The following is an 11,251-nucleotide window of genomic DNA, read 5'->3' as shown; positions in this document are numbered from 1 at the left end:
TGTAATTATCATTAGAGTTCCCATTAAGCTAGGGGTTCAGGTCAAGATCAAAATTAACGCTGCCTCCCAGCCAATCCCAGAGAGCCAAAGGCAAAGGCGTGCCAAACTCCCAGGACAAGCAAAGGGAAATCTGAGGTAAAGGCAAAGCAAACAGCTAAGGCTAAGGGAAGGGCAAAAGCAAGGAAAATACCCAGTGAAAAGCTATGGTGAGGGCAAGGAGAGCACAGCAGGGAAGGCCAACAGCAAAGGCCGAGAAAACACAGCAAGAAACACCAAAACAGAAGGCCAAGAGAACATGGCAAGAAATGCCTAGGCAAGAGCTAAGAGAACATGGCAAGAAATGCCAAAACAGGAGGCCAAGAGGACGTGGCAGGGAACGCCAGGACAAGCGGCCAAAGAGAACATGGCAAAGGAAGCCAATACAGAAGGCCAAGAGAAGGTGGCTGGGTAGGCCAAAACAGGAGGCCAAGGAGAATGCCACAGGGAAGGGAACGCCAAAACAGCACGCCGAGGAGGACATCACAGGGAACACCCCGGCAATGGCTATGAGATGGCAGGAAGTGCCGAGGACAACAGCCAAGAGAACATGGCAAGAAATACCAAAACAGAAGGCTAAGAGAACACAGCAGTAAATGCCTAGGCAAGAGCTAAGAGAACATGGCAGGAAGTGCCAAAACAGGAAGCCAAGAGGATGTGGCAGGGAACTCCAGAACAAGTGGCCAGAGAGAACATGGCAAAGAAAGCCCATGCAGAAGGCCAAGAGAAGGTGGCTGTGTAGGCCAAAACAGGAGGCCAAGGAGAATGCCACAGGGAACGCCAAAACAGGACACCGAGGAGGATGTCACAGGGAACGCCCAGGCAATGGCTATGAGATGGCAGGAAATGCTGAGGACAATGGCCAAGAGAACATGGCAAGAAACACCAAAACCAAACGCTGAAGAGAATGCAGCAAAGAAAGCTAAGTACAATGGCCAAGACAATGGGGCACAGAACACCAAAACAGGACAGCAAGAAAATGCAGTAGAGAATGTCTAGGGTAAAGAGAAGGAGAACACTGCAGTGAAAGGCCAGAGACAAATAGAATGTGGGAAGAAAAGGACAGGCAGCCTTTGGGGTACCCTAAAATGCAATAAAGAGCTCCGGGAGTGCTACGTTGTGCCACGCTACATAATGGGTAAACATTGGTGTGCATACGCTGCCCTTACCTGCTGGGCAGACAATTACCAGTCAGCAAAGTGGGATTCTGGGGCATTCCAGGAAATCCAGCTTTCCGTTTCTAGCTGTTCTCATGAAGATTCACACATCTCTCCATGCAGACGTTACAGCACCTGGGAGAACCACAGCTCCCAGTAATGCTGCACAGTAACGAAAGCACTACCCTGCATACATTGGGGGGCTGCACTCTGTGCATGATGCTGCTCACCAGCAGCACAGTAGCTGAGAACAACACACAAGAAAAGGCTCAAATACCCAACAACACTTTTGCTTCCATCTCCTCTGATAACTGCTCATTATATACAGCCCTCACCTTTGGCTGTGCAGGTGGGGATTGAGAAAGCAATGCCACCCCCACCAACAACCTCCCTGCCCCACACTGAGAGTCAAGATAGGGTTTGGGATCACCTGAGGAACCTGAACATCCAGGAGTCTATGGGTCCCAATGAAATGCATCCCAGAGTCACGACGGTATTCGCTGATGCAGTCAACAAGCCATTCTCAACGGTATTTGAGAAGTTGTGGCAGTCAGGTGAAATCCCTGGTGAGTAGAAAAAAGGCAACAGCACACCTGTTATTATGGATAAAAAGGATGACCCTGGGAACTATCAACATGTCAGTCTCACCTCTGTGCTGTGAATGATCGCAGAGCAGATCCTCCTGGAAGTGACTCCAATGCAGATGTTCCAGTGCATCACCACCCTGAGTGAAAAACTTCCTCCTAATATCCAACCTAAACCTCTCCTGTCTTAGTTTAAAACTACTCCCCCTTGTCCTATCCTGATCCACCCTCATAAACAGCTGTTTCCCCTCCTGTTTATCCACTCCCTCAAGTACTGGAAGGCCACAATGAGGTCTCTCCAGAGCCTTCTCTTCTCCAGTCTAAACAAGCCCAGTTCCCTCAACCTTTCCTCATAGGAGAGGTGCTCCAGGCCTCTGATCATCTTAGTGCCCTCCTCTGGACCCACTCTGAGAGTTCCAAGTCCTTCCTGTGCTGGGGGCTCCAGGCCTGGATGCAGTTAAGCAGATGGTGCCTCACGAGAGCCGAGTAGAGGGGGAAAAGAAAAAAAAAAAAAAATCACCTCCCTCTCTCTGCTGGCTGTTCTTCTTTTAATGCAGCCCAGGATATAGTTGTCTTTCCAGGATGCAAGTGCACACTGCTAGCTCATGTCCAGCTTCTTATACACTGGGATCCACACATCCTTCTCTGCAGGGCTGCTCTCAAGGGGTTCTTTGCCGAGTTTGTATAAACAGCTGGGATTGCCTCTTCATCACTGACACTGACAGTGGGGGTCAAGTGCACCCTAATGACACTGAGCTGTGGGGTGCAGTGACACACCAGAGGGATGGGACACCATCCAGAGAGACCTCAACAGGCTGAGTAGTGGGCACTCAGCAATGTACCTTCCCAGCCCAGAAAGCCAACTGTATGCTGGGTTCCACCCAAAGATGCGTGGTCAGTAGGCAAAGGGAGATGATCCTGCCCCTCTGCCCTACGCTGGTGAGGCCTCACCTGGAGTGCTGTGTCTGGATTTGGATGGCTGCAGTGTAGGACACAGACATAGAGCTGTACATACAGAGAATGGCCACAAATATGAACCGAGGGATGGAATGCCTTTCCTATGAAGAGAGAAAATTGGGGCTGTTCAGCCTGGAGAAGTGAAGGCTCTGAGGTGACCTGGTAACAGCCTTTCAATACCTAAAGGGAAGAATGAGAAAAAATTTAGGTTAGATATAAAGAAAATCTTGTGAGGGTGGTGACACAGTCGAACAGGTTACTCAGACACACGATGGATGCCTTGTCCCTTCCAAGGTGAGGCTGGGCCAGGTTCTGGGCAACCTGATCTAGCTGTATCACAGAGCCTCTCTGGACAAGTCCCATTATTCAGCAGACCAGGGACCTCACTTCATCACACTGTTGGGAACCAGAGCTGTAGAGCTATTGAATGGGGGACAGGGGATGGAAGGAAGAGGGATGGGGGTTTGGGTGTCATAGAGATTAGGAAACTAATAGGATCTCCAGACAATTAGGATGGAGATATCTGGGGTGATGCTGAGTACAGTGGTCCAAAAGAGGACAATCCTTGGCCTTCTATAAAGATGAAGTCAGATCTGCTGTTCAAACAGAAAGGACTGTAGGATCCCCAGGTGGTCAGTCACAATGTGCTCTGAGAACAATGCCTGGGGATCCATTACCATTGACAAATTTGTAAGGGAGATATGGGAGAGAACCAGACAAAATAGGAACAGAATACCTGTTATCACTATGCTCGAGTGGTGCAGACCATATTATGCTCAGTGAGGATGAAGCAGATGGCCACTACGTTCTGGGAGTGTTCTTCAGGTCCTGGCCAAAGCACCTCACTCTATCATCAGCCGTGTAGTGCAGCAGGCTGGGAGAATAGACCCCATGGAGAAAGGTGAGCCGCCTGCAACCCATTTGATCCCTAAGTGAGCTTCCCACAGCCATTAGAAACCTGCCTGCATACAAGCTAGTGCACAAACATGGGGCTTGGAATGCTCTGTTACCTGCTCAGTAGATCTCAGAGTGCTTACACCCCTGATGAGACAAACTCCAGCAATCCCTAAACCCCATCAAGCTAAAAAAAAAAAAAAAGAGATCAGCTGATTTATTACATGTAAGGGTGCACAGAATGCCTTTAAACAACTTTGTATGCTTGGAAGCAGTGCATAACACTCTTAACTACAGTCATGAAATGGGATGATAGAGGTGCACACAAACCATGTTTGGAGCCCCAGGTTTGAGATCATGCTGTAAGAACCATGAAATGGTGTACAGAGGTGGAACCAGAAGATAACAAGCTCAGAAATATTTGCTTGAAAGACCTGGAGAATGAAGAACCTCTTTATGGAAAAGGATGTTAGCTCTGGGCATTCCCACAACAGCAATGCTCAGTCAGCTAACCAGCATTATCCTGAGGCTGATTGAAGCATTCCAGAAATGAGGGAGCAATGAAAGAAAGAAACATGTGTCAGTCCTTCAATCACCATATCAGAGAAAGGGAGATAACACCTTCATCTCCCTTAGAGAAGAAAAAAGGGCATTGTGATGACAAACATGCAAATACAGCTGCTCTAATCCAGTTTGGGATCCCCCCAAAAAGGTGGAGCTCACAGCCCTGAAATAAAGAAGGAATTACATGCCCCGTTCTAAATACTCACCCCACTCTCCCAGGGAAGATGCCGCCAGGATGCTGCACCTACGGCTGCCAAGCCTTAAATGTAGTCAGGATACCCCCAGAAGGGGATATCACAGCCCTGAAATAAAAAAAAAGAATAAGTTACCCCATTCCAAGGATGAACACTCAGCCCACACTGCCAAGGAAGCAGTCTCCAGGTAGAGATGCTGCCCTTGTGGCTTCCACCCCTTAAAATGTGGTCAGGACACTAGAGGAAAAAAAAAAAAAAGAGAGAGAGAGATTACAGCCCTGAAATAAAGAAACCACTTACCCCCTTCTCAAGAACCAACACTTGCCCATGCTCCACAGGAGACAGTCTACAGAGATAAACGCTGTCCTTACAGGTGCCAGCACTTAAATGTGGTCAGGATGCCCCCAAAATGGGAAAAAATCACAGCCCTGAAATAAGAAAGAATCACTCGCCCTTTCTCAAGGACCAGACCTCGCCCCACACTCCCAAAGAGACAGTCGCCAAAGATAGATACCACGTTTAAGGCTGTCAGCCCTTAAGTGGGGGCGAGATCTACCAAAAAAAGGAGAGATTGCAACCCTGAAATAAAGAATCACTCACCCTGTTCTAAGGGTTCACTCCATGCTCTAAAGGAAACATTCACCAGGTACAATAGCTGCTCATCCTGCTGCCAGACCTTAAGTGTGGTCAGGAACCCCCCAGAAAGGGAGATTACAATCCAACAATGAAGAAAGAATCAGTTACCCTATTCCAACAACAATCACCCCACACCACAGAGGAAGCAGTCTCCATGGAGAGATGATGCCCTTATGGTTTCCACCCCTTGAAAGCGGTCAAGATGCCAAAAAAAGGGAAAGATAGCGGCAACATCAGTAACAAGGCACGGCGGCAACATCAGTAACAAGGCACGGCGGCAACATCAGTAACAAGGCACGGCGGCAACATCAGTAACAAGGCACGGCGGCAACATCAGTAACAAGGCACGGCGGCAACATCAGTAACAAGGCACGGCGGCAACATCAGTAACAAGGCACGGCGGCAACATCAGTAACAAGGCACGGCGGCAACATCAGTAACAAGGCACGGCGGCAACATCAGTAACAAGGCACGGCGGCAACATCAGTAACAAGGCACGGCGGCAACATCAGTAACAAGGCACGGCGGCAACATCAGTAACAAGGCACGGCGGCAACATCAGTAACAAGGCACGGCGGCAACATCAGTAACAAGGCACGGCGGCAACATCAGTAACAAGGCACGGCGGCAACATCAGTAACAAGGCACGGCGGCAACATCAGTAACAAGGCACGGCGGCAACATCAGTAACAAGGCACGGCGGCAACATCAGTAACAAGGCACGGCGGCAACATCAGTAACAAGGCACGGCGGCAACATCAGTAACAAGGCACGGCGGCAACATCAGTAACAAGGCACGGCGGCAACAATCAGTAACACATGAATCACTCACCACTTTCCAAAGGTCTGCACTCACTCCCATGGAGGCAACTCCCAGGTAGAGATGCTGCCCTTACTGTTCCCAGCCCTTAAATGTGGTCAGGGAGGGGGTGGAGCCAAGGTCAGCCCTATCCGGTCCCATAGGTGAATTGCTTCCACCTGTGCTCACAGGGCTGGCTACACCCTTCACCAGGTGCTCAATCACTGCTTCAGGCTGTGACCTAACTGTTCCCATAAGGCCTGAAGCAAAAAAAAAAAAAAGACTAGTAACAAGCTGGCGATTGGATCTGCCTGTCTGGCAAGGGGAGTTTTATCAGTGGATGAGCAACAATGGCACGCATATTTTGATTCAAGTCTGTCCTCAAAGGCAATTGGTAAAATTGCCTGACTTTCTAAAATTGGTGACTCTGCTGGTGACACTGGGGTGACACTGGGGTGACATTGGGCTAGGATGATGTGGGGGGGTGATGCTGAGGGGTGATGTTGGAATATCATGGGGGGACATCAGGGAGTGATGTTGGAGTGATATTGTTGGGGGGAATGTAGTGGAAACCCTAAGTTGTGGCTTGAAACAATAATTGAGAAAGGACAAACCAGAGGAGCTCAGGTGCACGAAACACACCTGAGTGATGAAAGGGGTGGATCCTGGCTCCACCCCCTCCCAGACCTCATTTAAGTGTTGTCAGCAGGAATGAGCAGCTTTTGCTAGAGGTCCCTGCTTGCTTGAGGTCTTCTAAAGTTAAGTAGATTTTGTTCCTTGTTTTTGTGTTTACAGCTGCTGTGTTTAAGCAAGTCTTCACTTATTGCAACCTAGGACTTGCTTTTTTGCTATTGTTGTTGCATTTTCCATCATGTTGCAGCATTACAGGAGATAATTATTGGTGGGGGTGATGTTGGGGTTTTTTTGAGTAGTATTGTTGGAGTGAAGCTGGTAGGTTACATTGCGATGACTAGGATGGTGTTGGAGTTTCACTGGGGGGTGACATAAGGGAGTGATATTGGGGTTACGCTGTTGGGGTGACACTGGTGGGGGCACACTGGTGTGACACTGGGGTGAAACTGGGTTGAGGTTGTGCAGTGATGCTGTAGGGTGATGTTAGAGTATCTCTGGGGGATAAGATGAAGGAGTGATGTTGTTGGGGGGGGTGACATTATTGAGGTGATGCTGGGAGGGAAGTGAGGGAGGAATCAGGAAATGACGTTGGGGTGATGTTGTTGCGGTGACAAGGGAGAGACGTTGGGTGGTGATGTTGGGGTATCACTTGGGGTAACATCAAGGAGTGACATTGCTGGGGTGACATTACTAGGAAGGATATTGGGCTATCCCTACCCTAGAGGGGTTTCAACAGGGAGTGACGCTGCAGTGATGTTTGGAAGTGATACTGGGGAGTGCTGGTGGGGTGTGGCTGGGATTGACATCAGGAAGTGAAGCTGGGGGGGTGACACTGGAGTGAAATTGGGATGATACAGGGATGATATTAGGGGGTGACACTGGGGGTGATGTTGGGGTATCACTGGAGGAAGTGATGTTGGGTTGATGTCGGGGAATGAAGTTGTGGGTTGATGTTGGGATATTACTAGGGTTTAACATCAAGGAGTGATGTTTTGGGGGGATGTGGGGGTGACGCTGGGGTGATGTTAAGAGTGACGTTGGGGGAGACATTATTGGGGTGAAATTGTTGGGGTGACACTGGGTTTATTTTGGGGAATGACATTGAGAGGTAATGAGTATGACTGGAGGTGACATCAGGGGGTGATACTGGGGGAACGTTGTTGGGGTGATACAAGGAATGACACTGGGGTGGCACTGCTGTGACAGTGGGGTGATATTAGGGAGTAATGTTGGGGGGGTGAGGTTGGGTTATTGCTGGGGGGGGGTTCAACAGGGGGGTGACACTGGGGTGATGTAGTATTACTGGGGGCTGACATTGGGGATACTGGAGAATGATTCTGGTGTGTCATTCTAGTGACAAGGGTGATGTTGGGGCTTTTCTGGAGGGAGTGACATCAGGGAGTGAATGCTGGGTGGTGATGTTGTTGGGGTGTTATGTTGGGGATCTAAAGGCCCCTGACTGAAGAATGATCCTGGAATTGAATAAGGTATTTTGGCAGTTTTAAGGGAGTTGATATTTGTGGCTGTGGCTGCAAATGTTTTGTGGAGAGAACTATCCTTGGTATTTGGTCTTGTTCTTGCAAAGACTTGTTTTGCAAGTTGATGTTCCACTTGGGCTCTGTATCACACGCTGGCCGCATGGGTACAGCATGCAAGCGGAACAAACCCTACAGACCCTGGGGAGAATGAAAGCAGGAGAAAGCACGGAAGTGCACTTTGAATTGGGGGATGCCGTGCTGGTGCTGCCAATCGAATCTACTGCTGGCATGTTCCTTCTCTCTCCTCTTCGGTGACTTGCCATCTCTCAAGGGTCAGATAGTAATAGCACACCTGCTTAGGGAGATTCTGCTTCCCACTTAATGGAATTATCTAACATTTCAGAGAGCGACACTGGAGGAAGTGACACTGTGGTTGTGGTGGAGTGATGTTGGGATATCAATAGGGTTGACATCAGCAAGTAGCACTGGGGTGACATCATTGGGGGTGATGTTGGAGTACCACTGGGATTTAACATGAATGACTGATGGTGGGGTGAGAGCGTTGGGGTGACACTGGGGGATGACAATGTTGGAGTGATACTGAGGGTTGATAGTGTGGTGATGTTGGGGGGTGACATTGTTGGGTTGATGCTGGTGGGTGATTTTGGGATGACAGGGTGGTGATATTAAGGAATTACGCTGGGGGAGCGATGCTGGAGCATCCTTGGGGGGTGACATTGGGGTGTTGGGGCTGATGTTTGGGGTCAAATAGGCAGGGTTTGGGAGTAGAGTTTGGGGGAAAATAGTAAGGATTTGGGGGTGATACTTGGGATGAAATAATGAGGTTTTGGGAGCTCAATTTGGGGTGAATTAGCAAGGACTTGAACCTGGAGTTTGGCGTGAAATACTGATGGTTTGGGGCTGGAGTATGAGGTGAAATGGGCTTTGGAGCCTATTCGGATGGCAGTTTTCAATGTAAAAAACATGTTCTTTACAGTTTCCTTGCAGGAAGAGGATAAAGAAACTCTGCTTTCACGCAGGAGGGGATACAATATACCTTCAGCAGACTCCCACTATTGCTCAAGCCACCTCACTGAACTTTGACAGAAAGTTTCACTGCCTTAGAATGTGAAATTGTATCCATGTGTAGATATTTTAATTGCAGGCACATACCCTGGAAAGGTGGGGGAAGTGGCAGCAGCACTAGATGACTCAGAAATTGAGATTCCACCTGCAAACTGTCAGGGACTAAGTAAAGAAGTAAAATTTTAAGGCAGCAAAGACCAGCAAAATTGTGCAGACTTGACTGAACCAAAGTGAAGATATGTGAACTAGTGTGAACAGAAGTGAAGCCGTGCAAAATTTTACAAAACCATGTGAACTTCATGGAACCTCAGTGAAGACCAGTGATCCTGTAAAGTCTTCAGTGAACCAGGGCAGACTTCTGCAAAGCCCAGTGAAGACCCACAAACCTGTACAAAGATACCATGAATTTGCACAGACAATACAAGTTAACCAAGTGAAAACCCACAAAATTGGGCATCCTTCTGTTTATTTGGGTTTGGAATTCTGGCAATGCAACCCAACTGGATAAGTCCCTTGTAGACTGGTAGTATTTTCTTCACAAATAATGAAATCTGAATCAGTAGGACATTGTTCATGCCCTATTACCTGACTCTTACCTTCTCCTCCCCTGGTTTCTCATTGCCTGAGTACTTCAGGTTCACAAAAGACGAAAATTAAGAAAAAAAGAAAGAAAAGAAAATAAGGGGAAAAGAAAAAGAAAAAAGGGAAAAGGAAAGAGTAAAAAAAAGATGTAGAAAAAGAAATAGAAAAAGAATAATAAGAGGAAATAGAAAAGGAAATAATTAGAATTATAAAAAGAAAAATTATTAGAAAAAAAAAGAATTAGAACAGGAATAGGAAAAAGACAAAATAATTGGAATTAGGAAAATAAATAGAAAACGAATTGGAAATAAACTAGAAGAAGAATTGGGAAAGGCTGTGGAAAAAACTGGAATTAGGAAAAAAAGAACTGAAATTAGAATTACAAAAAGATAAAGGAAAAGAAAACTAATTAAGGAAAACAATTAAGAATTAGAAAAAGATAAAGAGTAAAAGAATGAAAAAGAATTAGAAAGAGTAAGAAATAGAAAAGAAACAAGAAAAAGGAAAAGAGAATTCTAATTATAAAAATTATTAGAATTAGAAACAGAAAAAGAAAATAATTTGAATTAGAAAATGAAAGAGAAAAATAATTAGAAAAAGAAAAATGAAGAAGAATTAGGATTAGAATTGGAAAAAGAAAAAAATGGAAAAAGAATTGGGAAATGAGAAAAAAATTAAAAAATATATTAGAAAAAGAATTGGAAAAAGAACTAGAATTAGAAAATGAAAAAAGAGTGAAAAAATAAAAAAAAACCATTGGAAAACGAGTGAGAAAAAGTCTAGAAAAAGATAAAAATAGAACTATGAAAAATAAAAGAATAAAAAAAAGAAAAGAATTAGGAAAAATAGAATTAGAGAGAAAAACAAGAATATGGAAAAGAAAATGAAAAGAAAAGGAATTGGACAAAAAAGAACAGAGAAAATAAATGGAAAATAAAATAGATGAAGAATTGGAAACAACTGGAACTGGAATCAAAACTGAAAAAAGAATTGGAAAATGAAAAAGAAGACAAAGGAAACAAAAGCACTAGAGCAAGAGAAATAATATGAAAAGGAATTAGAAAAAGAAAAACCAATGGATAAAGAAAAAGAATTAGAATGATAATTGGAAAAGGAAAAAGAACTGCAAAAACTGAAAATGCAAAAAGAAAAACCTGGAAACAAAAATAATTAGAAAAAGATTGAGAAAAATAAAATGAATTAGAAAAAGGAAAAATATAAAGAAAAAAAAATAGAAAAATATCAAGAATTACAATGAGAAGTAGAAAAAGATTTAGAATCAGAAAAAGAAAAGAAACTGATTCAGGAAAAGGACAGAAAAAATCGAAAACAAATTTAAAAAAAGAATCAGAAAAGAATTAGAAAATGTAAAAGAAAAAAACTGAAATAGAGAAAATGAAAAGGATGTGGATTGGGGAAAAGATTTGGAATGGGGAAAAGAAAAAACTACAATTAGAAAAAGAGTTGGAGTTAGAAAAAAATGAAATAGAAAAAAGAAAAAAAAGAGTTGGAAAAAGAATTAGAGAAAGAAAAAAACAAGGAGTAGAATAAGAATTAGAAAAAGAATTTGAGAAGTCATTAGAAAAGGAAAAAAGAAAATGAAACAAGTATTAGAAAAAAACAAAGTATTATAAAAAGAAAACAAAGAATT

The 11,251-nt window shown here is 45.0% G+C and overlaps 1 long non-coding RNA gene across 1 annotated transcript; it reads right to left on the bottom strand.

Annotated features, from left to right (window-relative positions):
- Positions 1–2,810: 2,810 nt before the first annotated feature.
- LOC149915329 (uncharacterized) lies at positions 2,811–4,794 on the bottom strand. Its single transcript, XR_016459268.1, has 4 exons — positions 4,399–4,794; positions 3,745–3,815; positions 3,471–3,644; positions 2,811–2,914 (listed from the first exon to the last, which is right to left on the bottom strand). It is a non-coding gene; the product is annotated as an uncharacterized LOC149915329 (long non-coding RNA).
- Between the last annotated feature and the right edge of the window lie 6,457 nt (positions 4,795–11,251).

The sequence above is a fragment of the Phasianus colchicus genome, chromosome 21 (assembly GCF_987193195.1).
Source record: "Phasianus colchicus chromosome 21, bPhaCol1.hap1.1, whole genome shotgun sequence".
Lineage (NCBI taxonomy): Eukaryota > Metazoa > Chordata > Aves > Galliformes > Phasianidae > Phasianus > Phasianus colchicus.
The sequence above is the reverse complement of the archived record's forward strand: the minus strand, read 5'-3'. Positions and strand labels throughout refer to the sequence as shown.